Consider the following 26,572-nt stretch of genomic DNA (forward strand, 5'->3'; position numbering starts at 1 on the left):
TTTCGAGTACATATGTGGGGTCCCTGCAAATATTTTGCAACCACATTGATCTATACATATAAGATGGTGGTTTTTATGACCAAATGTCTTCATGGGATATTGATTCTACAGGATGATAGAGATATACCTAGTTTCCTAGGTTGGTATCAGCCTGCTGATGCTATTTGGGGGAGGGAGATTTGAGAGAGATAAGGGATATCAAAGAAATATACTAGAACTAAAGAGCCATGGAATGAGATGGTGTCTCAGCCAATACTGTCCTAATACATGGACCTGAAGCTTGCCTCTGTGATTTACTTGGCAATCTGTCCCTTCTGTCTGACCCAGCAGGACAGAGATCATAGAATCATAGAATAGTAGAGTTGGAAGGGGCCTTTAAGGCCATCGTGTCCAACCCCCTGCTCGATGCAGGAATCCAAATCAAAGCATTCCCAACAGATGGCTGTCCAGCTGCCTCTTGAATCCTCTTGATGTTCTTCAGAAGCTCCCTTGAAAGCCACAGGGCCCCTTCACATGGCAAGTTCAGTCATGCTGACTTCTAGCCATGCTTTTGAAACAGTTTTGACTGAGCATCTAAAACCAAGCTATGCTGATTTGTGCATACATGTGGCTCGAGATAACAGCATGTACACAGCCCACAGCATTGCTAAAAGTCAGCAGCACAGAGATGTGTCTGGAAACTTCACTATACATATAAATGTAGCTGTGAATGTGATTTGTTTTAAACTGTATTTAATAATTTATTTTATATTGTTATGACCCGCCCTGGGACCTACTGGTAAAGGACAGGTAATAAATTTAATTATAATAATAGGACTGTGCACACACATGCCCAATCCACCCCAGGATCCCATGTAGTGCTCTCCAAATGTAAACTACAACTCCCATTAGTCCCAAGCTACTTCAGCATCCAAGTCCTCAACTCATCCCTTGAAGGAGAATCTGAACCAGGGGTCATAACAACTATTTATTCAATATTTTTTTAAAAAAACAGTGCAAAGTTAAATAATATGAATAATGTCACATGTAGTTTGGCTCACAGTGGCCCCATTTTGTCTCCATTTCTGTCTGTCTGGATTCACTACTAAAGGAAGTGATTTCTGTTTTAAAGCTATTGATGCGTAATTACAAGGTCAGCTCATTACAATATGAAGGTGATGGATGATCTTACAAATTGCATGTGCATTTTACCTTTGCAAGGAGCAATACAGCATAATTTTTCTAATAATAATAATAATAAATAATATTTTGGACTTTTCCATTAGCTTCAGGAATCAGTTGTGTCAAGGGACACAGCATTCTCTTTATTATCCATTGAATTGTGTGAATAAAACATAGCCGAAGTGTGTGGATTTTATTTTGATTGAAAATGGGCTGCCTTCAAGTCAATCCCGACTTATGGTGACCCTATGAATAGGGTTTTCATGAGAAGAAGTATTCAGAAGTGGTTTACCATTGCCTTCCTTTGAGGCTGAGATGCAGTGACTGGCCCAAGGTCACCTAATGAGCTTCATGACTGTGTGGGGATTCAAACCCTGGTCTCCCAGGTCTGTTTACATGGATGACTCTGGGACTATGAACACTGAGGAAAAATTATCAAAAAGGCTCTGTTCCTTGTAGCCACTGACTATATTCCATTTGGGGGGGGGGGACACAGAGCTAGATCTCAGACATCGACCAGATCACATGGGAAGCACATATGAGGTCATTAGGATAATCCAGCCTTGTTCTGGACTTTAAAGGTAAAAGCCAACACCATAACCTGAGCCCAGAAACAAGGAAGAGAATAACTGCAGATTGAACAAAACATGGATAATATGCTCCAGTGGACTGGTCCCAGTCAACATTCCAGCTGTAACACACCAGCTGAAGTTTCCAGATGCTTTTTAAGGGGAGTCCCACATAGGCTGCATTAGAATAGTCTAGTCTGGAGGTTACTAAAGAACATAAGAAGAGCCTGCTGGGACAGGCCAAAGGTCCATCTAGTCCAGAACTCCATTATCACACCGGCCAACCAAGTGCCTATGGGAAGGCTGCAAGCAGAACCTGAATGCAACAGCATTCCCCACTTGCGCATCCCATGGGAAACCTGCAAGTAGAATCTGAATGCATCAACATTTTCCCCACTTTCAGTTCCCAGCAACTAGTATTCAGAGGCATACTGCCTCCAATACTGAAGGCAGAACATAAATTATAATTTGTGAACTCTTGTGGCTAAGTCTGCTTTCTCCAGGATTTAGGGGCAGCTGGTGTACCAGCCAACTCTGATAAAAAGCTTTCCTAGTCACTGCCACCACCCGAGCTTCCAGAAGCACCTCTGCCATGCATCTTGCTCTTTTTCTAACATTCTAGTATTTCTAACAGGATTGCTCTCAAGCTCCACAGCCGCTGCTGCGTATCGATTTCTGATCTGCTGATGGAATCTTTGGCCCGTAATTCAATATACTGGTACAACTGACCACGTTACTGTGCGATCCTGCATAGTCTCCTGTTCGAAGTTGTCAGCAAAGGAGCTCTAGTGGTTTCCACAATTGCTTCATGCTATTAACTTTTGCCTGTAATTGTATAACACAGGCGACAACAGCTGTTCCTCCATTCATTCTGACTGGATCAATTTTGAGTTCCAACTCTTGGCAGTTGGCACCTCTGTCATGTGTGCCGCAGATGTGATGCAATGTCTTCCACAGCTAATTTAACTCAGATTTATTCAGCCACATGCAGTGATGTCCTTTGTAAGGCCCCTGCAAACACTTCTACCATCTTTGAGATTGTTTGACTAAAGCTGCCCCTCTGCAAACCAAATAAATCTTGATCTCTTAATGTTTCTGAAGAAATCCAGCTAATGAGGTAGGAGAAAACACAAGGCCCAGTTTGTTTATCTCTCCCCCATTCCAACTTAATGTAAGATTTCACATAGCTAGAAACACTTCCCACAAAGGTTCAAGTAGAGATTCCTTAATTAGCACTTTGGATGTGAGATAGATAGATATATATATGTATCCCATGCAAGCTTCCAATACAAGAAATGTATCTCACACACATATATGTGTACATGGATGCTTGTGTGCATACACACAGAGAGTTTAATGCCACTTCCCATTGTCTTATCTTTGAAATGAAGCCTGAAACTTAAGTTATATATTTGTTTTATCTCTTGGGAAGCTCTAGGGAAAAAATGTTCAAAGGAATTAACTTGCACAAAGTTTTTTTCAATAAATGAGAAAACCTCAGAGAAAACATGAAGTGCCCCCGCTCTCTCCACAAATTTATTTATTTATTTATTTATTTATTTTTAAAACTTATATACCGCCCGACTAGCAATAGCTCTCTGGGCGGTGAACATAGAAGATACAATAAAATACAATATAATACAAAAACATCAGTCTAAAATCAAATTTCACAATCTAAAAACAGCAAAGGCTAAAATCAAATTACAAACATTACAATCATTAACAAAAAAATTAAAATGCCTCGGAGTAGAGAAAGGTTTTAACCTGGCGCCAAAAGGATGATAGTGTCGGCGCCAGGCGAACCTCCTCGGGGAGACTATTCCATAGTTCGGGGGCCACCACTGAGAAGGCCCTTGATCTTGTCACTGCCCTCCGGGCCTCCCTATGAGTCGGGACCCGGAGGAGGGCCTTCGTAGCAGACCGTAGTGTACGAGCCGGTTCATAGCGGGAGAGGCGTTCCGACAGATATTGAGGTCCCGCGCCGTATAAGGCTTTATAGGTTAATACCAACACTTTGAATTTGGCCCGGAAGCATATTGGAAGCCAGTGCAAGCGGGCCAAAGCAGGTGTTATATGGTCAGACCGCTTCGTTCTTGTTAGCAGTCTGGCCGCCGCATTTTGCACCAGCTGTAGCTTCCGAACCGTCTTCAGAGGTAGCCCTACGTAGAGCGCATTACAGTAATCCAAACGTGAGGTTACCAGAGCATGTACTACTGATGTAAGATCCTCCTTACTCAGGTAGGGACGTAGCTGGGCTACCAATCGAAGTTGGTAGAACGCATTCCGTGCCACCGAGGCTACATGAGCCTCAAGTGACAGGGAAGAGTCTAGAACGACTCCCAGACTACGAACCTGTTCCTTTAGGGGGAGTGTAACCCCATCCAGGACAGGATATGTATCCACCATCTGATTGGAAAAACCATCCACCAACAGCATCTCAGTCTTATCAGGATTGAGTCTCAGTTTGTTAGTTCTCATCCAGTCCATTGTCGCGTCCAGGCAATGGTTCAGCACATTGACCACCTCACCTGAGGAAGATGAAAAGGAGAAGTAGAGCTGCGTGTCATCAGCGTACTGGTGACAACGCACTCCAAAACTCCTGATGACCGCACCCAACGGCTTCATATAGATGTTAAAAAGCATGGGAGACAAAACCGAACCCTGCGGGACCCCACATTGGAGTACCCACGGTGTCGAGCAATGTTCCCCAAGCACTATCTTCTGGAGACGGCCTGCCAAGTAGGAGCGGAACCACTGCCACGCAGTGCCTCCAACTCCCAACTCCGCAAGCCTCTCCAGAAGGATACCATGGTCGATGGTATCAAAAGCCGCTGAGAGATCAAGGAGAATCAACAGAGTTACACTCCCTCTGTCTCTCTCCCGACATAGATCATCAAACAGGGCGACCAAGGCCGTCTCAGTGCCGAAACCGGGCCTGAAACCCGATTGAAATGGATCTAGATAATCGGTTTCATCCAATAGCGCCTGGAGGTGGTCAGCAACCACTCGTTCCAAGATCTTGCCGAGATATGGAACATTTGCCACTGGTCTGTAGCTGCTGAAATCCTCTGGGTCCAGGGAAGGCTTTTTCAGGAGTGGTCTCACTGCTGCCTCCTTCAGACAGCCAGGGACCACTCCCTCTCGCAAGGAGGCATTTATCACTTCCCATTTACTATTTCAAGTCAAGTTTTCCGACCAGTCATGGATGGGTTTTTATCTTGTTTTTTTCTTGTGCTGCTAACCTGTGACTAATCTGCAGCATTTATAAATGCAAACACGATTTGGGTTGGTCTTTCACAGTCCAATCCACTTCCTGTATAGTTTGGAAGAATTTGGTAACGTGCGGAATATGGTTTTTTTTGCAATTTAACATGGTGGAATGTGAAAAATCCATGCTGGCTGTAGTATACAGCCACTCTTGCGGCTGTATAACTGTTGCCTTAGCAAATGTATGTGTTTTTCAGGGGTTACTTAAACCATGGCGACATTTCATTAGGATGACATTTAAAGCTGATCTGCAACCTTGGAGTATGTGTGTGTATATAAGGCAGTCCTTCCATGCCTAGTGTGTGTACAGACTTGCTCTGGGGACTTCATTAAACTCAGTGATGTGTTTATTAAATGCATTCTGCACCTTGCCAAAATTGCTATTGACTTCACAAAGAATTGTGTACTGCTGTATAATTCTCAGAACAAAAAAAAAATCATTTGTTTCTTAATTGCAACATTGTTATTAATTGTTAATCAGATAAATTTCTTTTTCAGGTTCCAGATCCAGCAAATAAAAATAGCTACCCTTTTCTATTGCAGATGTTTTGTGATATAATAAGCACACCCTAAAATTCTAATATTCTAACTGTTACGATTCTTCCTCCCTTTCTCTTCCTTTATTATCTTCTGTCCTATAATATATTCTTCTCTATTCTAGAATTCTGTTCCTGTCCTGCATAAAGAGAAGATTACTTAGGCCTGGTCTGCATATACAGAGGTGGTCGAATACTAGGGTGGCCATGTATCCTACTTTACAGAGGGCAGTCCTCTATTTGAAGGAAGTCGCCCATTTAAAAGGTTGCCTGGTCCAACTATGAAAGTGAAAATGGACTGCCTTCAAGTCGATTCCAACTTATGGTGACCCTATGAATAGGATTTTCATGGTAAGCGGTATTCAGAGGAGGTTTACCATTGCTTTCCTCTGAGGCTGAGAGGCAGTGACTGGCCCAAAGTCACTCAGTGAGCTTCATGGCTGTGTGGGGATACGAACCCTAGTCTCCCAGGTCATAGTCCAACACTCTAACCACTACCCCACACTGGCCTATAGATAAAAGAAGAGAGAACAAGCAGAATTTGAAGCTGGCCATCAACTGTTTGCATCTGGACCCCCAACTGAGACAGGTTAGCTGGTCACAGTCTTCCTCAAAATGGTGAGATGTGTTGTATTTCTGTTTAAAATCATAGAACAGTCGTGTTGGAAGGGGCCTATAAGGCCATCGGATCCAACCTCCTGCTCAATGCAGGAATCCAACTGAAAACATACCCAGCAGGTGGCTGCCCAGCTGCCTCTTCAATGCTTCCTGTGTTGGAGAGCCCAGTGACGTCACTAGGGTTGGTGTCACCCGGTGCGGCCCACACCTGCTGCACTGCCCTAGTGACGCCCCGGTCTCCTGGGAATCTTCCCTTTCCTCAGAATTGCAGGAAGAGAATCCGTCCAACGGGCAGGGGAGAGAGATGGGAAAGCAACCCCCGCTGCAACCCTCTGCGGGTGGGAATTGATCCCCACAGAACTGAGCCAGAGGGCTTCCTTAGGAGCAACTCTCCAGAGAGTTCGGGACTCCAGACGTTTTGTTTCCTCGCGTGAGCCCTTGGCCTGTTTATGGGGCACAAGCCCCCTTCTTCCTCTGTGAGTGAAGCGCCAGCCTGCCTACCACTATAGGGAGTCCTAGATCCGGGGGTGGGGCATTTCCACCAGACTGGCGCAGTCTGCCCTCTCCTCTAACTCGCCCCTTCCCGGGAGTTCTGCGGTTGGAAAAGGGGGGCGCCTCCTCCCGCTCGGCGGCTGCTTGTCTCCATGTGTTCGCTGGCGGCTGCACAAGCTGGGTAAGCGAGCCTGGTTCCTGCGGCGGTGGCAGGATGGTGTGGAGATGCTGTGGCGGTGCAGTGGTGCCTCCCGGCGCGCTCTGCCTGGGTGCAGCACTCAGTGCCAACAGCGAGGTGAGCGAGCCGCCACGCCACGCCTTCCACATGTTAGCGCAGGGCGGGAGCAGGGCAGCTTTCTGCCTGTTAGCTTCCTGCTCTTCCCCCGCACCTTCCACGGCTGCGAGGGCTTCTTCTCTTGCCTTGCGAGCCACGGCCATGGCCGCCGCCTTCCATGTGTTAGCGCCGGCAGGGCAGCTCTCCGCCTGCCTGCCCTGCTTCCTGGCGGTGCCTGGGGGGGCAGCTCTGGGTGTCACCCCCATCTAGTGGTGTCACCCAGTGCGGCCCGCACCTGCCGCACTGCCCTAGTGATGCCCCTGGGAGAGCCCACCACCTCCCTAGGTAATTGGTTCCATTATCATACCACTCTTACAGTTAGGACGTTTTTCTTCACGTTCAGTCAAACTCTGGCTTCCTCTAACCTGAGCCCATTATTCCATGTCCTGCACTCTGGGATGATCAAGAAGAGATTCTGGCCCTCTGTGTGACAGCCTTTCAAGTACTTGAAGAGAGCTATTGCATCTTCCCTCAATCTTCTCTTCTCAAGACTAAACATGCCCAATTCTTTCAGTCTCATAGGGCTTTGTTTCCAATCTGCTAATCATCCCTGTTGTCCTCCTCTGAACCTGTTTTAGTTTGTCTGCATCCTTCTTAAAGTACAGAGTCCAGACCTAACCAAGATGAGACCTAACCAGTGCCGAATAGAGGGGGAACTAGTACTTCATGCAATTTGGAAACTATACTTCTGTTAATGCAGCCTGAAATAGCATTTGCCTTTTTTGCAACCACATCGCTCTGTTAGCTCATATTCAGCTTGTGATGAACAACATTTCCAAGTTCCTTCTCATATGTAGTATGCTGAGCCAAGTATCCCCCACCTTATAACTGTGCACTTGGTTTCTTTTACCTAGGTGTAGAACTTTGCATTTATCCCTGTTAAATTTCATTCTGTTGTTTTCAGCCCAACGCTCCAGCCTATCAAAACCATTTTGAATTTTGCTTCTGTCTTCCAGGGTATTAGCTGTCCCTCCCAATTTTGTATCTTAAGAACATAAGAAGAGCCTGCTGGATCAGGCCAGTGGCCCATCTAGTCCAGCATCCTGTTCTCACAGTGGCCAACCAGGTGCCTGGGGGAAGCCCGCAAGCAGGACCCGAGTGCAAGAACACTCTCCCCTCCTGAGGCTTCCGGCAACTGGTTTTCAGAAGCATGCTGCCTCTGACTAGGGTGGCAGAGCACAGCCATCACGGCTAGTAGCCATTGATAGCCCTGTCCTCCATGAATTTGTCTAATCTTCTTTTAAAGCCGTCCAAGCTGGTGGCCATTACTGCATCTTGTGGGAGCAAATTCCATAGTTTAACTATGCGCTGAGTAAAGAAGTACTTCCTTTTGTCTGTCCTGAATCTTCCAACATTCAGCTTCTTTGAATGTCCACGAGTTCTAGTATTATGAGAGAGGGAGAAGAACTTTTCTCTATCCACTTTCTCAATGCCATGCATAATTTTATACACTTCTATCATGTCTCCTCTGACCCGCCTTTTCTCTAAACTAAAAAGCCCCAAATGCTGCAACCTTTCCTCGTAAGGGAGTCGCTCCATCCCCTTGATCATTCTGGTTGCCCTCTTCTGAACCTTTTCCAACTCTATAATATCCTTTTTGAGATGAGGCGACCAGAACTGTACACAGTATTCCAAATGCGGCCGCACCATAGATTTATACAACGGCATTATGATATCGGCTGTTTTATTTTCAATACCTTTCCTAATTATCGCTAGCATGGAATTTGCCTTTTTCACAGCTGCTGCACACTGGGTCGACATTTTCATCGTGCTGTCCACTACAACCGCGAGGTCTCTCTCCTGGTCGGTCACCGCCAGTTCAGACCCCATGAGCGTATATGTGAAATTAAGATTTTTTGCTCCAATATGCATAATTTTACACTTGTTTATATTGAATTGCATTTGCCATTTTTCTGCCCATTCACTCAGTTTGGAGAGGTCTTTTTGGAGCTCTTCGCAATCCCTTTTTGTTTTAACAACCCTGAACAATTTAGTGTCATCAGCAAACTTGGCCACTTCACTAATCATCCCTGTTGTCCTCCTCTGAACCTGTTTTAGTTTGTCTGCATCCTTCATCTTCTACAAATTTGATAAGGATTCCCTGAACCTCCTCATCCTTAATAAAAATGTTGAAGAGCACTGGACCCAGGAGTGAGCCCTGCAGTACCCTGCTCGTTCCCAACCCCCAGTTTGAGAAGGAACTATTGATAAGTACTCTTTGAGTACAATTCTGTAGTCAACTGTGAATCCACCTGCTAGTTGTTCCATCCAGCCCACATTTAGCTAGTATGCTAATAAGACTATAATGGGGCACTTTGTCAAAAGCTTTGCTGAAGTTGAGATATATTATGTCTACAGTATTCCCAAAGTCTACCAGGGAGGTTAACCAATCAAAAAATGAGATAAGATTAGTCTGGCAGGATTTGTTCTTGATAAATCCATGTTGGCTTTTAATAATCACTGCATTGTTTTCAAGATGCTTACAGACTGACCACTTTATAATCTACTCAAGGACTGATGTCAGACTGGCAGGTCTGTAGTTCCCAGGTTCCTCCTTTTTGATCTTTTTGAAGATAGGAAAAATATTAGCCTCCTCCAGTCATCCAGCACTTCACCCATCATCCATGATTTCACAAAGCCAATTCCTTCACTACTCTAGGATGCACTTCATCTGGTTTTGGAGATTTGAACTCATTCAAAGTAATTAGGTATTCCAGGGCCGGCTCCAAGTATGCCGGGGCCCTTGGGCACCAGCCTGCCCCAGGCCCCAGCACTCCCCTTCTGTGATTCGTGGCAGGATTGGTACTGCAGATTGCAGGGCGGGAGATCCCAAGCCACCCGCCATTCCTCCATTCTACTTACCTTTTTTGGCAGCGCATACTGTACGCGCAGGTTTGCCATCAATCAAGATGGTGGCTGAGGTTTCCCTAAGCGGCTGAAGCCTCTGCCGCCATCTTGGTTGATGGCACATATGCATGCTACACATGCGCATTGCTGCCATCAACCAAGATGATGGCAGAGGTTTCAGCCCCTTAGGGAAACCTTGGCTGCCATCTTGATTGATGGCAAACCTGTGCGCGCAGCGCACGCAGCCACAAATAGCAACAGAGAGAAAGGCAAGTGAAACGGGGAAATGGCAGGTAGCTCTGAAGCTCCTGCCCTGCTATCCATGGCAGGATTGCTGCTGTGGACTGCGGAAGGGGAGTGCAGGGGCCCTTGGCCAGTGCCCCACCTGGCTGCCCTTTAGAACCGGCCCTGGGTATTCCTTGACCATTTGTCAATCAATCTCAAGCTGCAATTCTGTCCCTTTAACTTGTACTTCATATTTGCCAGGATGGTCATAGACCCTCTTTTGGGAGAAGACTGAGCCAAAGTAGGACTTGAGCACTTCTGCCTTTTCTTTATCATCCGTTATCATTTTGCCATCCTCATTGAGTAGCTGAACCACCATTTCTGTATTTTACTAACCTCAGCTCGTTCTCAGCTTTAGCCTTCCTGACACCATTCCTGCAATTCTGTGTTACCTGTCTGTACTCTTTTTCTTTTGTGGCCTGACCTTCCTTCCACTTCCTATATGTGTCCTTTTTTGTTTTCAGGTCATCTCTAAGCTTTTTGTGAAGCCACACTGACTTCTTCTGCTCTCTTCCACCTTTTTTCCCTGTTGCAATTGTTTGCAATTGTGCCTTTAGAATTTCCTTTTTCAGGAATTCCCACCCATCTTGGATTCCTTTTCTTGCCATGGGACTTTACTTATCATTGTTCTGAATTTATTAAAATTGGATTTCCTGGAGTCCAGGTACATATATGGCTATTCTCACCTTTTGCTTCCTTTAAAATCAAGAAGTCAATAGGCCACTTCCATACCAGACATTTATTTCACTTTAAACAGTCATGGCTTCCCCCATTGAATCCTGGGAAGTGTAGTTTGTGAAGGGTGCTGAGAGTGGTTAGGAGACCATTATTTCCTTCACAGAGCTCCAATTCACAGAATTTTCTGGGAAGAGAGGCTGACTGTTAAACCACTGTGGCCACTGGAGCTCTGTCAGGGGAATAACAGTCTATTAATAACAGCACCCTTCACAAACGACACTTCCAAGGATTCTTTGGGGGAAGCCATGACTGTTTAATGTGGAATAAATCTCTGGTGTGGATGTGGCCATGGTCACTTTCTCCCAAATTTCCCGTAACTGCTACTTCTTCCACCAAGTCATCTCTATTGTTTAGAATCAAGTCAGGACCAGGTCCAGAAGGTGGCCAGGTTGGGCCCTGGCCAAGGCCCCCTGCAGCCCAAAGGAGCCCCTGAAAGGCCCCTCCTTAGGGTGGGAGGGTGGAGCTCACATTCCATGATCCGCAGCAGCATTGGGTCCTGCAACCCGACCCTATCACGGAGAGGGAGCTCCCAGGCATCCCCCAATATAGACAGCGTGGGCTCCTATAAGCCCTCATGCACACCCCGCCTACCTCTCCCATCACTGTGCATGCATGCCATCACCCAAGATGGTGGTGGGGGCTTCTTTAAGGGTCTGAGTCCTCCAGCGCCATCTTGGGTGATGGCAGGCATGTGCACTATGCATGTACGTCATTCACACAATATGAGATAGGGGGGCATGCGGGTGGGCTTATTAGCCCTGCACCTCCTGTATTGGGGAGAGGTGGGTGTTGGGCCACAGTGCCCACGGCAGGCTGGTGCTCAAAGGCCCAGCATGCCTGGTGCCAGCCCTGCCTCTAGTTCCTTCTTCCACTTTCTCTAGGAGAAATTTATGAGCAACATAAGTCAGGAATTTCTTGGAGGGGCCATGTTTGGCAGAATTTTTCTACCCCAATTGGGGTAATCGAAGTCCCTCATTACTACTACATCATGCCTTGAAACATTGGTAATTTGCTTTGCAAAAGATCCATCTTGTTCAGTCTTGTCTACACTGACTGGCAGTGCTTCTCCAGAGTTTCAGATAGAAGTCTCTTCCAGGCCTACCTGGAGATGCTGAGGATTGAACTTGGAACGTTCTGCAGTCAAGGCAGGTGTTCTACCACTGAGCTACGTCCCATCCCCAGAAGGGTTCCTGATATGTTAGCTTGTTACATGTAGGGATTTTTTTTCCAGGGCTAAGCATTCAGATGTGAGCTCCTTGTTTGCAATCTGAAGTGAGACAACATTTTACCATGTGATCTGTTTGTACAGACCAGTCTGGTTACAGGTCTCTGATTACTTTTACTATTTGCTTTTGCCTATGTTTCTTCCCTGTTCTGCAGAATACATCCTTGTTAGGCTTCCCAACTATTTTCTCACTCTTTGAAGTCATCACAATGATAAAACGGATGACGTGTCCCAGAACAAATGCTGGGCTAGGGCATGTATTTGAGTGTGGTACTTCATTCTCATTCTGCTCTGAACAACTGCACCACTAGAAATATGGGCTCATAGAAGAGGTATTTTGGATTCTAGTTCACAAGTAGTAGTAGTAGTAGTAGTAGTAGTAGTAGTAGTAGTAGTAGTAGAAGAAGAAGAAGAAGAAGAAGAAGAAGAAGAAGACTCTGCAGCACAAATTAGCTATTCCTCCAGAAATTGCATAAAACATGGATCGGAGTTAAAGTTGTTCACTGAAAAAAATGGAGAGTTTCACAGAGACCTGACCCTGAGGATACTCCTCTGCCCTTAAGGGCCAGTTTACACACATCATATTTTTAGGTATGCCCACTGAGATATTTAAGTGTAACCCTCCCACACACACCCCAAAAAGGGAAGATGTGAATGCAGCAAATATGGTTGCATACAGATACACAGAGAACTCAGATTCCCTGAGATCACCACAGATCTGCAGTGACAAGGAAATGCCAGAGCTGGAAAAATAATGTGATGTGCAAGACCCCTATCAGGGATGAGATCTGGAATTCCTAAAGTTCCTAAATTCCTAAAGATCTGGAATTCCTAAAGTGACTGAAATGAGACATGCACCAAAACCCAGGAATGGCTCAGCAGCAGAATAAATTGCCACCAGACTATGATGTTGGTTTTGTCTCCGCTGGGTTCCCCCAAAGGGGGGAAAGTATGCCTTATATAAACATAATTCACCTCACCGCTAAGAGATTACACAGTGGCAACTGTGCATCCACTGCTGTTGATCATGCAATTTATATACCAATTCACAATCAGAAGGAGACGTTTCATCTCTCTCCCCCACCCCCCAAGCATGAATTGGAACTCACAACTGGAGCCAGAAGACAACACTATGAGACCTGCCATTTTTGTTTCCGTTTGCAAATTCCCCAGCCTTCCATCCCTTCCATTTTGGAGGGGGTGGGTGTGTATTTCTCTTTGTTAAGTGCAAAGACAAACCATGCATCTGGCACTCTGAAAATAAAACTGCAAAAGCCAATTTATTTCTCACAATACAGTATAGCAATTTCAAGAAAGGATAGGCTACAGCAGTGGAAAGATGTTCTCATTAATAAGCTGCATGTTTTGCTAAATGATCACCACCCCGCTGAGCTGTGTGAATCTCTTATGATGGTCTTTGACTGCCATCTACTGAAAGAGTACTGGTTCCAAGCAGGAAAGGTGTATGCCATACGATTACGGTGCTAGAAAGAAACCAAGAAAACACACCGTCTGCACATTCTTATTACACGGTTCCCAAGAACTGGAAGAGATGGTTCGGCATTACCAATTCCTATAGACTGGGCATGCTCACTCAGCCCTTATTGTCTGAGTCCACACTGACTCTATAAAGTCTACTAGGAAGGAGGGAAGGGGTGGCAAAGACCATTTTTAGGGGAGCAAGATTTTAACCCATGTTGTGTAGGACCTTAATATGATGTGAGTAAAAGCTGGGGGAGTGAATGGGGTAGTAATAATAATAATAAAATAAAATTTTATTTTTGAGTCGCCTATCTGGCCGAATTAACGGCCACTCTAGGCGACGTACATTTACATGATAAAATACAATAAAACCAATGAAAACCAACAATGATTAATATACCGGTATTAAAAGCAACCCACCCCCGAAATCCCATAGGCCTGCCTGAATAGCCAGGTCTTCAAGGCCTTGCGGAAACCTATCAGGGAAGGGGCATGGCAAAGGTCAAAACGAAGGGAGTTCCAGAGGGTGGGGGCCACAATCGAAAATGCCCTCTCTCTGGTCCGCACCAGCCTCGCTGTCTTAACCGGTGGGATCGAGAGAAGGTCTTGTGTGGCTGATCTCGTCAGGCGGCATATTTGGTGATGCTGGAGGCGCTCCTTCAGATAAACTGGGCCGAAACCGTATAGGGCTTTAAAGGTCAATACCAACACCTTGAATTGGGCCCGGTAAACAACTGGCAACCAGTGTAGATCTATTAACACCGGAGTGATATGATCACGGCGACGGCTGTTCTTAATCAAGCGTGCCGCTGCATTCTGTATCAGTGGGAAATATTTAGGGAAGTGCCTGCTACCGCCTTTGCTACCATTCGGAATCTTTCAAGAATGGGGTTGGGGGAGAAACTTGATTCAGTTTGGACTTAAAGGTAAACTTACCTAATTTGCACTTTGTTAAACAATATGCAAACTGAAACGCAGCCATCCTATGAAATTTGCACTCCTCTGAATTTTGTAAGCAGTTCTCCAGCCAAGTAATGTGTACAAAAGCACATATTCTAGGATAAAGTGTGCATAAAGATGCATATATTAGTGAAAATAATAGACAAAATGCATTATACTAGGGAAATTGCTTTGCAAAAATGTGCAGTTAGGCAAAATTGCATACAAAATGTGTATATGAAGAGTATAATATACAAAAATGCAGAGACTGGAAGTAATTTGTTACAAATAACAAATTACTTGTAATTTATTACTTTTTTCAGTAACGAGTGGGTAACTTTGTTACATTTTGCTGGTAACAGTAGTAATTTCATTACTTTTGACTGTAACTTTAACGTTTCCTGCATTACTTTTGGGCGTTACTTGGGGGGGTAGCAGGGGAAGTCTTCTGCTCCTCTGACTGGTGGACGAAAGTCATGTGCCTCATAATGGGCTTCTGCACAGCATCACTCTTCCCTCATTTTCTGTGGGTATTAGGAGGCGCCGAGGGAGGAGATGGAGAGCGAAATGGTCCTGGAGCAGAGAGACAGAGAGAGAGAGAAAAAAAATTGCTTCAAAAATGGATGGTGGTGAAGAAAGGAGTGGAGAGAGAAAGCTGGAGGGCAAGGACATGGATGGAGATGAAGGAGGCAGCAGCAGAATGGAGATGAAGAACTGTGGAGGTGAGTGATGATGTGTGTGTGTGTGTGTGTGTGTGTGTGTATACTTTCTTGTCCCCTGCCCTTTGTGGCTACTTTGCTCCATCTGAAATGCTTAAACTTTTTTGCATGCAGGATGCTTGGGCACATGTGAGCCACAGCGCTAGCTGGATGGAAGAGAGTGTGTGTGTGCTTACACTGAGCGAGGCTGCAAGGGAAGCTGCTCCTGCCACCCTTTTTTGCATCACAGGGGGAAATGTTGGCCTGGGCACATGTGAGCCACAATGCTTGCTGTCTGGAAGAGAGAGTGAGAGGAGGTTGCATTTGGTTTGGTGCACGAAGCTATGAGTGGTGGCCTCCGTCTCCCTCCCCTCCTCCCTTGGGCAGGCGAGCTCCGCAAGTACATTAGTTGCTGGCAGGGGAATTTTGTTGCATATAGTTCCTTCCTTCCAAAATTCCAAAGCAAACCCATTTCAAACCATCCAGGCACACACACCCCACTATAGGCAATTTTGTAATAGTGCATACAGGCTTGTGCAGAATTAATTAATTATCATTATTATTAATAATATTTTTAAAATAATGTTTATTAAGGAAAAGAAAATTACAAAGTAGTACTAAAATAATAATAAAAAAGAAAAAGGAAAGAGAAAAAATGCTTTACATACATCATTCAGCTTTATTACTAATTATATATAGATATAGATATAAAAGATAAATGGCATTTTGTCAAAAGTAGTTTTGTCTACATTTTATACCTCCTCCTTGGTGTTCCAAGCTTGGCATGGAATGCTTCTCATACAGAATTAATTTGAAATGCTGTGTATTTATTATCATCATAATCATCATCTTCAAATCCTACCTCAATTCATTGTACATGGCTCTCCCCCCCTTCACTTTATTCTCACAACAACCCTGGGAGGTAATAAGTTAGGCTGAGCAACTGGCTCAGGCAGGGTTATTCGGTGAGCAAAAAAGTATGCAAAGAGGATCTATTTTCATTGTGCTATCGGCCTGCTTACTTCCACTCTGACTGGGGGGATCTTGCAGGAAGAGATGGGGGCGCACTTCACATGGCATCACAGGTGAAGTTCACCCATATAGGAACATTATCTAAAACTCTCTTATTTATTACAGACAAGCCTGTTGCTGTTGTTCCCCAACTTGGCGCTGAGAGCAATAGCCAGTTGGTGCAGCCACTTGAGTCACAGCTCATTGATCCTGAAGAGGTGAAACTGGAAGGTGAAGTCCACAAAGGAGGCCCTGTGGATGAGGAGGAGGATAACATGAAGCAGTGCCAGTTGCCAACAGCCACACCTGCAGAACAACAAGTACCATGGTTTGGCTTGGAGAAAGCTTGTACATTTGTGGGAGAAATGTTGTAAGATGCAGTTACTGCCTTCCAAGGATCAAAACTCTAAGATCAGCTATTTCCTCCTCATCCAATGTGAATAAATATTTAGAGATGAGCCTTTGTCAAGCTGGTCCTCAAAGAGTGTCCACTGTCTATGTTTAAATTGTGAAGTGCTCTTCCATTTTTTCTTGGATTCCTGCTTTGTTCATCTTGTTGTTGGCTACCAGTTGTTTACCGGGCCCAATTCAAGGTGTTGGTGTTAACTTTTAAAGCCCTATACGGTTTCAGTCCAGTTTATCTAAAGGAGCGTCTCCAGCATCACCAAATATGCCGCCTGACGAGATCAGCCTCTCAAGACCTTCTCTCGGTCCCACCAGTTAAAACAGCTAGGCTGGTGCGGACCAGAGAGAGGGCATTCTCGATTGTGGCCCCCACTCTCTGGAATTCTCTGCCATATGATCTTCGCCATGCCCCCTCCCTGGTAGGTTTCCGCCGAGGATTGAAAACTTGGCTGTTTAGGCGGGCCTACGGGACTCCTGAGTAATCTGGTTTTACTTTGTAAAGATGTGGGGGGGGTTGATTAATTAGAGAGTGATGTTATAATTGTATTTATATGTTGTTTTTTAATTTTTATGTACGCCGCCTAGAGTGGCCGTTAATTCGGCCAGGTAGGCGGCTTAGAAATAAAATTTTATTATTATTATTATTATTATTATTATTATTATTATTATTATTATTATTATTATTATTATTATTATCTTCCTCAGAGGGTACACCCTGAGAAGCTGAGAGCAATTGAAGATGCAATAAAGGCAAGGAGACGTGGCCATCCTGAACCAATGCATAACTCCCCTTCATCCAAAATGCTGAAGCAGCAGCAGACAACCCTTGAGAGGTGGGGATCTGGCAGGAAGGCTGTCACCCAGAGCAATCTTGACAGGAAAATCATTTATTTCATTGTAGAGGAGACATTACCACTTCAGACTGTGGACAAACCATCATTCATTAGTCTGGTTCGCATTGGATTCCCAAAAGATGTCACCATCATATGTGCCAAGACTCTGAGAGACAGAATTGAGAATTGCCACATGAGAAAAACACTTGCAAACCGAATGGGTGCTGTGGCATATATAGCAACCACTACAGATTGTTGGACCAATGGCAAGAAGAGTTACTTTGGGGTAACAGCCCACTGGATCAACCCAACTACCCTGAAACGTGAGGTCGGGGCTTTGGCTTGCAAGTGTCTGAAGGGGGCGCCATACATATGATGTCCTTGCAAAAGCACTGCATGATGTGCATGTGCAGGACAGGATTCACAACAAAGTTATGTGCACTACTACAGACAATGGCTCCAACTTTGTGAAAGCATTCAAAGTTTTCATGGCCAAAGAACCAGCAGAAGCTGCAGACACCAGTGCAAATGACGATGATGGTGATAACCAGAAGGAGGAGGAGGCTGAGGTGGAGTTTGTGCCCATCTGTGAGATCCTGGACACAGGACCTGAGGCAGAGGAAGAAGCTGCAGACTCCGGAGAAGATTTTGTTTGACCACCACACCAGAGATGTGCTAACCACACCCTCAACCTAGTGGCAACACAAGACATAGAGGCCATGCTTTCTGACTCCTCCAAAGGTAGTCTTCTTGGTCCTTTCAAGAAATACTTTTGTTCCTTGATGGGAAAGTGCAGCAAGTTGAGGTCCAAGCAGAACCAGTCAGCACAGATTGCTGAGTACATCCATGTGCAATGTGGTATGTATCTGAAGGTACCGAACAAGACCAGGTAGAAATCCTCCTTTGATGCGTTGAAGCAACTACATGAGCTCCTGTCAACTGTGCCACTAAAAATGAATGCCATAATGGACCAGTGTCCCTTGTCCAGGATCACAGCTGCTGAGACTGTAGTGGTGTAGGAATATACAGAGATCATGGGGCCAGTAGCCCAGTCCCTAGACATCCTGCAACGGGAGAATGGCATGTTCATGGGGTATTTCCTATCAATGCTCTACAATCTGGACTGCAAGTTAGAAGGGCTGGAAAACAGGGCTGTGAGGTACACATACTGTTTTCAGCTGTTGAGAGGTGTGCATGAAGCCCTAAGAAAGCCAGTTGCACTTATGTGAGAGGACAAGAGGCTTCTTCTGGAGGCCTGCCTACACCCTCACTTCAAACTAGAGTGGCTGGAATCATGCCAGGCAACCACCCATACCAACAAGTAAGAACATTAGGGAAGCCCTTTGGGTGGATTACTCCAAGGGAAATGTCTCAAGGGAGGCATCAGAGGGCTTAAGGTGGTAGGCAGGGGCTGGGCCTTTTCTTCCTGGGGCTCATCACAACCTTGGGTGTTGCAGGTAATCCTTAAGGGCCTGCTGTGCTGCCCCATGAGTATGATGACTTGGTCACCTTCTACCTTCCATGTCATCATCCACAGGCTCAGGCTGACGGTTGGACCCTGAATCAGGGGACATGACAAACATCAGGAAATCAGGAGCAGATGGTGGTTTCCTAACATATATGTGTTAACATATCCTTTCTCTTTCTCAGATACACAATGGAAGCCTTATTGAAAGCTGAAATAAAGATGGGTACACTTAATGAGGACAGTGATCAGTCTTCAGACAAAGACCAGGAAGGAGATGATTTGGAAAATGACTTCTTTAACATTCAGCCCCAGGGCAAGAAGTCAGCAGTGGACACTGCTGATGAGGAATTGATGAGGTACCCGAGGTCTCCCAGCAGGGAAGTGTCATCACTCCATGGCTTTCCATGTGTGCTGCAGTGTTTTTTGCAGCACAACACAGGCGTGCCTTCAAGCGCTACATTTGAACACCTGTTCAGTACTGGTGGCAACATAATGACTGTGAAAAGACATTCCTTGTCTGACGTGCTCTTTGAGCATCTTGTTCTTTTGAGACATAACAGAAATGTATTGTAAAAGCAGCATTTCAAAAGTGAAATTTGATTTCAAGTGTTGGGGTATCATCATTGCTGGGGGGGTGGAGGGATGTGAGATTATATTATGCCATTCTGTTAATCTTGGATAAATATATATATATATATATATTCTACTACCCTCTGTGTGTGTGTTTATTTTTAATGTTGTTTTAGGCTGCTTAGATGTTCAGCAGCCAAGGCCAGCACCTTGTAGGGTTTTTTTTAAAAAAAGTAACTGAAATGTTAAAAACATGTTTAAAACATTTCAAACCAATTAAGTACATCTACAAACAACTAAAAAGAGTTCAGTCTAGTGCTCCAGAGTAGCGGTAAGGGGCTTGCTAAAAGAGTTTGTAAAAGTGAGCAGATAATGGCTTTGTTTCTAACTAAGGTTATGCTGGTGGGACATTGCAGTGAGTGGACTCCCCCTAAGAGGATGCTCCCACCAGTGAAAAGGGGGCAACATTTTGTGCCAATTTCCCTGTGCCCTTGCAGCCCATATGCCCATTTAAAATCTGCTCCAGATCTGCTGTGGAGCAACATGAGAGGAAGTGCAGGGGGCTGAAGGGGGGGCTGGCAAAAAAAGTCACCTGACACTCATATTCCAGTGGAAGCCTTCACTGGATTCCAGTTCCCTCCTTGGGCAGAAGGAACCATTCCATTGATGGACCACTAGTTAAGATTCAAGTTTATGTCCATATTTCCCACTGGTGTTTTTTTTTTTTTTTAAACCCATACATTTTATTCAGCTTATCACAACAATGATTTTAACCAGAGGGGCTGCAATTAACCAGGAGCTACTAAGACATTGAAAATTGAAATGGACCTCCTTCATGTCAATTCTGACTTATGGCAATCTATGAATAGGGTTTTCAGGGTAAGTGGTATTCAGAGGGAGTTCCTCTGAGGCTGAGAGGCAGTTACTGGCCCAAGGTCACCCAGTGAGCTTCATGGCTGTGTGGGGATTCGAACCCTGGTCTCCCAGGTCGTAGTCCAGCATTGTAACCACTACACCACACCTGCTCTCTACACTTCACATTAGCACTTCTTAACAAGTCAGCCACATCTTGAGAGTAAATTATTCAGGTAGGAGAAAACACCACAAATAGTTTGACATTCAGTATTCCATTACTAAATAAATAATAACAATTATCTGTAAATTTAGTCAATATTTGTCTGCTTTCACAAAATTATAGTTCAGTGGTAAATATTTACTTGGAAGTTATCCCTATTTACTTAAATGGGACTTGCAAGCAAATAAATATGCTCAGGATTGGTCACAACATTCTAAATCTGGTTTCAGTCAAGACAATCTGGTGAAATATTTTATTTCCATTTCCCTCAGCAGATAATTTAGCAGTAATTAATACATTAGAATAAATTCCATATTGTGTTTTAATCTTTCCCTTTCTCCCAAGAAACCTAGAAAAATAATGTAGGATCTAATGGAATATCACACCAAGCCATTTTCTTAGTAGTGTCAATGTTGTCATGGAACCTTGATTGTATATATAAACAATGCCTTCAGATCTGGACCAAGTTACTTCCCTTATTTCCATGTTTCCCCCATTTAAGCATGTTTTAGCTTGTACTCCATTTTCCATGGGTGAGGGGGCAAGTGTTTCCACCATTTTGCAAGGGGTGTTTTGAGCTCTGGTGCCAGCTGCCATCAGTTTGCATGTTTAAAAATAATTTGTGTCAAACACAGTGGGATATAAACAGAATAATTTTGCAAACAGTGCTAGAGACATGTACAGTTTTGTGACATCAGCCTCACACAAAAGGAACACAAACAGCTGAGCTGAAACATTTTGACACAAGGAAATAACCTCATTGCCAAGATCAAAAGTGAACCCTTTAGGTACTATTTCATTGAAAAAACTATGAAGGGCAGAAAAACTATCATGAGGCATTTATACTGTAGTCTGAATAAAACAGGAATCTGAATAGTAACAGTGGGACTTCAGACTACTCCATCTTACCTTTCAACTACACCTTTTTAATTGATGCATAACACCATACCTATTATTTCACTACGTGTGGCTGCTGTCATGTGGTTTCTGAATATGCAGCTCCTACCACAGCTTTCCCCCTTTAGGATGCACACCTTAACATGGTGAGGGGGTTTGAGAGTGTTGAAGAAGCTGAGAGCAATGCCGTCAGGAGTCTAGACCAAGAGGCTAGACTCCTAGCAGAGGCATCCAAGGCGGAATGGTCAAAGCTGAGACACCAGACTAAGATGCATCCAAACTCAGAGGAAGGCAATGGTAAACCACCTCTGAATATCTTTTACCACAAAAACCCTATGAACAGAGTATCCAAACTGCAACACAAGATAGTGCTGGAAGATGAGACCCCCAGGTCAGACGGCACTCAACGAGCTACTGGGGAAGAACAATGGACAAGTACGAGTACCGCTGTGACTAATGACGCAGCTGGGTCAAAGCCGAAAGTAAGCCCAGAGGCTGATGTGCACAGATGCGAAAGGAGAGTCCGGAGTTGTACGACACACACAATAGGAACATGGAATGTGAGAAGCATGGACCAGGGAAAGTTAGAAATTGTCAAGCAAGAAATGAAATGTATCAACATTACAATACTTGGCGAGAGTAAATTAAAATGGACGGGAATGGGACATTTTCAATCAGGCAACTACAACATATCGTATGGAGGAAATGAGAAATCAAGAAGAAACACCATTGCTTTAATAGTGAGAAGTGATGTAGCAAAAGCAATTAGGAGCTACAACACAAAGTCTGAGCGAGTGATATCAATGAGATTAAATGGGAAAGCTATTAACATAGCCATCATCCAAGTCCATCATCCAAAAGCAGAAGGAGGATTGGAGAGATTTTATGCAGAAGTCCAGGAGGAAATTGATCACACACCAAAACAAGATATGATGATAATCATGGGGGACTGGAATGCAAAAGTAGGGAACAGAGAAGAACTAGGAATTGTGGGTAAATGGGGCTTAGGAGACCGAAAGCAGGAGAAAGACTTATTGAATTCTGTGAAGCCAATAATTTGTTTCTTGCAAACACATTTTTTGAGCAACCAAAAAGACGACTGTACACGTGGACATCACCAGATGGTCAATATAGGAATCAAATTGATTATCTAATTGGCAACAGAAGATGGAGAAGTTCCATACTTTCTGCAAAAACAAGACCAGGAACAGACTGTGGTACAGATCATGAACTGGTCGTATTGAAAATCAGAGTAAAGCTAAAGAAGAAGAACAAAGCAATCATAATGCCAAAATACAATTTAAATAACACCCCAGAAGAATATAAAGATCAAATATGGAATAGATTTCAGGCTTTAAACTTAGTTGACAGAGAACCAGAAGAACTATGGACTGGTCATAGACATTATCAGGGAAGAATGCCAAAAGACAATACCTCTAGTTAAAAAGAGAGAAAGACCTCAATGGATGGCTGAAGAAACTCTTAAAATGGTTAAAGAGAGAAGGAAAGCAAAAGCAAGAGGAGATGGAAACACGGTCAGAACCCTAAATGCAACAATACAACGCCTAGTACGTAGGGACAAAAAGAACTATTACAATAGTTATTGTATAGAAATAGAAGAGGACAACAAAAAGGGAAGAGCTCTATTCCAAACGATTAGAGAAATGAAAGGGAAATTTAAATCATGAGTAGGGATGTTGAATAATCAACAGGGAAACACACTGACTGACTGAGATGAAATAAAAGGAAGATGGATGCAATACACTGAAGAACTCTATAAAAGAGATGCCAGGATGACAGATCCATTCATGGAGGAACCATATGATGAAGAACCAGAAATCTTAGAATGTGAGGTAAAAGCTGCTGTTAAAATACTTGGAAGAAACAAATCACTGGGAATAGATGGCATACCAATAGAGTTGCTACAAGCTACTGAGACGTAATCTGTCCATATTTTGACAAAAATCTGTCAACAAATATGGAAAACTAAACAATAGCCCACAGACTGGAAGCGTTCAATATATATCCCAATTCCAAAGAAAGGGGATTCCAGGGAATGCAGTAATTATTGAACGATTGCCTTGATATCCCATGCAAGTAAAGTAATGCTCAAGATTCGACAACAAAGGCTCTTGCCATATGTGGAGTGAGAAATACCAGACGTCAAAGCTGGATTTAGAAAGGGAAGAGGCACCAGAGATCATATCGCAAACATACACTGGATAATGGAACGGACCAAGGAATTTCAGAAGAAAATCACCCTGTGCTTTATAGATTACAGCAAAGCCTTTGACTGTGTAGATCATGAAAAACTATGGAATGCTTTAAAAGAAAGGGGGGTGCCACATTGTCCTGATGCGCAACCTATACTCTGGACAAGAGGCTACTGTAAGAACAGAATATGGAGAAACCGATTGGTTCCCCATCGGAAAGGGTGTGAGACAGAGGTGTATTTTATCACCCTATTTGTTTAATCTGTACGCAGAACATATCATACGAAAAGCGGGATTGGACCAAGATGAAGGAGGTGTGAAAATTGGAGGGAGAAATATCAATAATTTAAGATATGCAGACGATACCATACTATTAGCAGAAACCAGTAATGATTTGAAATGAATGCTGATGAAAGTTATAGAGGAAAGCACAAAAGCAGGACTGCAGCTCAACATCAAAAAAACTAAAGTAATGACAACAGAAGATTTATGTAACTTTACAGTTGACAATGAGGACATTGAACTTGTCAAGGATGATCAATACTTCAGCACAGTCATTAACCAAAATGGAGACCATAGTCAAGAAATCAGAAGAAGGCTAGGACTGGGGAGGGCAGCTATGAGACAACTAGAAAAGGTCCTCAAATGCAAAGATGTATCAATGGACACTAAAGTCAGAATAATTCAGACCATGGTGTTCCCGATCTCTATGTATGGATGTGAAAGTTGGACAATGAAAAAAGTGGATAAGAGAAAAATCAACTCATTTGAACTGTGGTGTTGGAGGAGAGCTTTGTGCATACCATGGACTGCAAAAAAGACAAATAATTGGATATTAGAACAAATTAAACCAGAACTGTCACTAGAAGCTGAAATGATGAAACTGAGGTTATCATACTTTGGACACATAATGGGAAGACATGATTCACTAGAAAAGACAATAATGCTGGGGAAAACAGAAGGGAGTAGAAAAAGAGGAAGGCCAAACAAGAGATGGGTTGATTCCATAAAGGAAGCCACAGACCTGAACTTACAAGATCTGAACAAGGTGGTTCATGACAGATGCTGTTGGAGGTCACTGATTCATAGGGTCGCCATAAGTCGTAATCGACTTGAAGGCACATAACAACAACAACAGCTTTCCTTCTAGATGTGCCTAGTTTTGCTTGCACAATATTATCAGACATAGGGCTCATCTACATGGGAGAATTTCTTTGTAGGAAATACACTGCATTTACCTTCATAATAGATATGCACCATCCACAGTTTCTGTTCAATGTTAGCTGCCAACTGGTTTTTCACATTCACACAAGTAGGCATTTTTCTGGGAGGGATTAGTCTCGCTGTTCCCTTGTGGCTCTGCCCTCTAATTACACATTTCCACTCCCTCTGGTTGCTAGGTGACTGAGCATGCTCAATCTGTTCTATCAGCTGCTGTAGGTTCCTTCTAAAAAATCCAGAATATCTGTGTTTTCCGTGCCTATGTTTGGTAGGATACAGCTGAAATATATTTATTTGAGAAGTTATGCTTTGTGCACAAGTTAGGGGGAAAAGAAAATAAAGACACCAATTGCAGCAACATAAAAAAGGGCCAGCAGAATGGAGGACACCGACTGGAAGTTGCTTGTCAGCCCACAGGAAGCAAAATAAAAGAAGGGAGGAGACGATTGGGGGCATGGAGAGGGGAACAATTGACATATCCACCTAAAAACATTGGAGCAAAGCATCTGCAAGCACTAGAGAAATGGAGTGGAGACATTTTTCCTCCACATTTCGTATTATCAGCAGATTGGGTTAGTATGGATTTACAGGGGGGAAACTGTGTGATAGCTTCTGGTTGCCAGTAACATCATGTAAACCATGCAAATTTAAAGGAGATATGAGTAGGGCCAAACACACAGTAAACCACCATGTAGATGAGCACATAGTTTGGGACCAGATCTTGCAACTGCATTCAGTGGTTTGGGATATTTGAGTACCTCCTAGCCAATAGCTTTTTTTATTTTGCTGGATGGCCCATTCAGTGAAGAAGATGGGAACTGACGAGCCAAGACTCCTATGTCCAAATGCCTTACCTGTGATTTTTTTCATTCACAGTTCCTAACACATCTCACTTTCACCTGGGGGAAGGGACTAGCTCCACCATTCCAGAAGCCAGCTTTAGTTTGGGGATTGCCAGTTGTTGACCCTTTCATTTCATATTTTGACAGATCTTTGGTGAGTCCACCATGCCACCAGACTTTGTGGAAGCCACTCAGAAATTTGGGCCTGCACACTGCCATTCTATAAGCCCCACTCAACTTAAATGGGTGTGAAATAATAGGTCTTCTTACTTTCCTCTGCTTGGTGTTAGAAGGTTATACCTCATTCATACATTAAAATAAATAAAAAATGGAGGGCAAGGTTGTAGACACTTGCCTCTATCTCTCTAGCAATAAATAGGGGAGCACATCTGGGGGAAATGAGTCCGATTTTACCTCCATGGCTGTCAAACAATTTTAATCCTTATGGCACTTGTCTCCAGTCTTACCTCCCTCCTGCATTCTCTGCAGACGAAAGGCGAGGTTCTCCCTCCAACATGGCATTCTGGCACTAGAGAGAGACAAAGAAGCTGCCATTGAAACTGTAATCCACCTTGGTTTCTAGGGCTTGATGGTTGTACCCAGACACTTGCGACAGCTCCATAAATGCTCTCAAAGGCTGGGGGGGGGGTCTCAACTCTGGTTTACACTGTGTGAAAACATTGCAAAGCATCAGTCAGATCGACCTAATTCTGCTGTCAGGATAGAGAAATTTCACATTACGACAGCAAAAAGTAACAGATGGCTGCGAATGGAACAGAGGGATGGAAGGGCACATTGCAAGACTCTTTTGTGCTGTTCCTTAAAAAGCTGGCTTGCATTTCGCTC

The 26,572-nt window shown here is 44.0% G+C and overlaps 1 long non-coding RNA gene across 1 annotated transcript in view; it reads right to left on the reverse strand.

Moving 5' to 3' along the window:
• Positions 1–13,392: 13,392 nt before the first annotated feature.
• LOC133380685 (uncharacterized) overlaps positions 13,393–26,572 on the reverse strand; it is a 38,861-nt gene continuing 25,681 nt past the window's right edge. Inside the window, exons 2-4 of the long non-coding RNA XR_009761504.1 lie at positions 14,904–15,066; positions 14,491–14,609; positions 13,393–13,556 (exon numbers count right to left, since the gene is read on the reverse strand). This is a non-coding gene — a long non-coding RNA (uncharacterized LOC133380685). The remainder of the gene's footprint in view (positions 13,557–14,490; positions 14,610–14,903; positions 15,067–26,572) is intronic.

The sequence above is a fragment of the Rhineura floridana genome, chromosome 3 (assembly GCF_030035675.1).
Source record: "Rhineura floridana isolate rRhiFlo1 chromosome 3, rRhiFlo1.hap2, whole genome shotgun sequence".
NCBI lineage: Eukaryota > Metazoa > Chordata > Lepidosauria > Squamata > Rhineuridae > Rhineura > Rhineura floridana.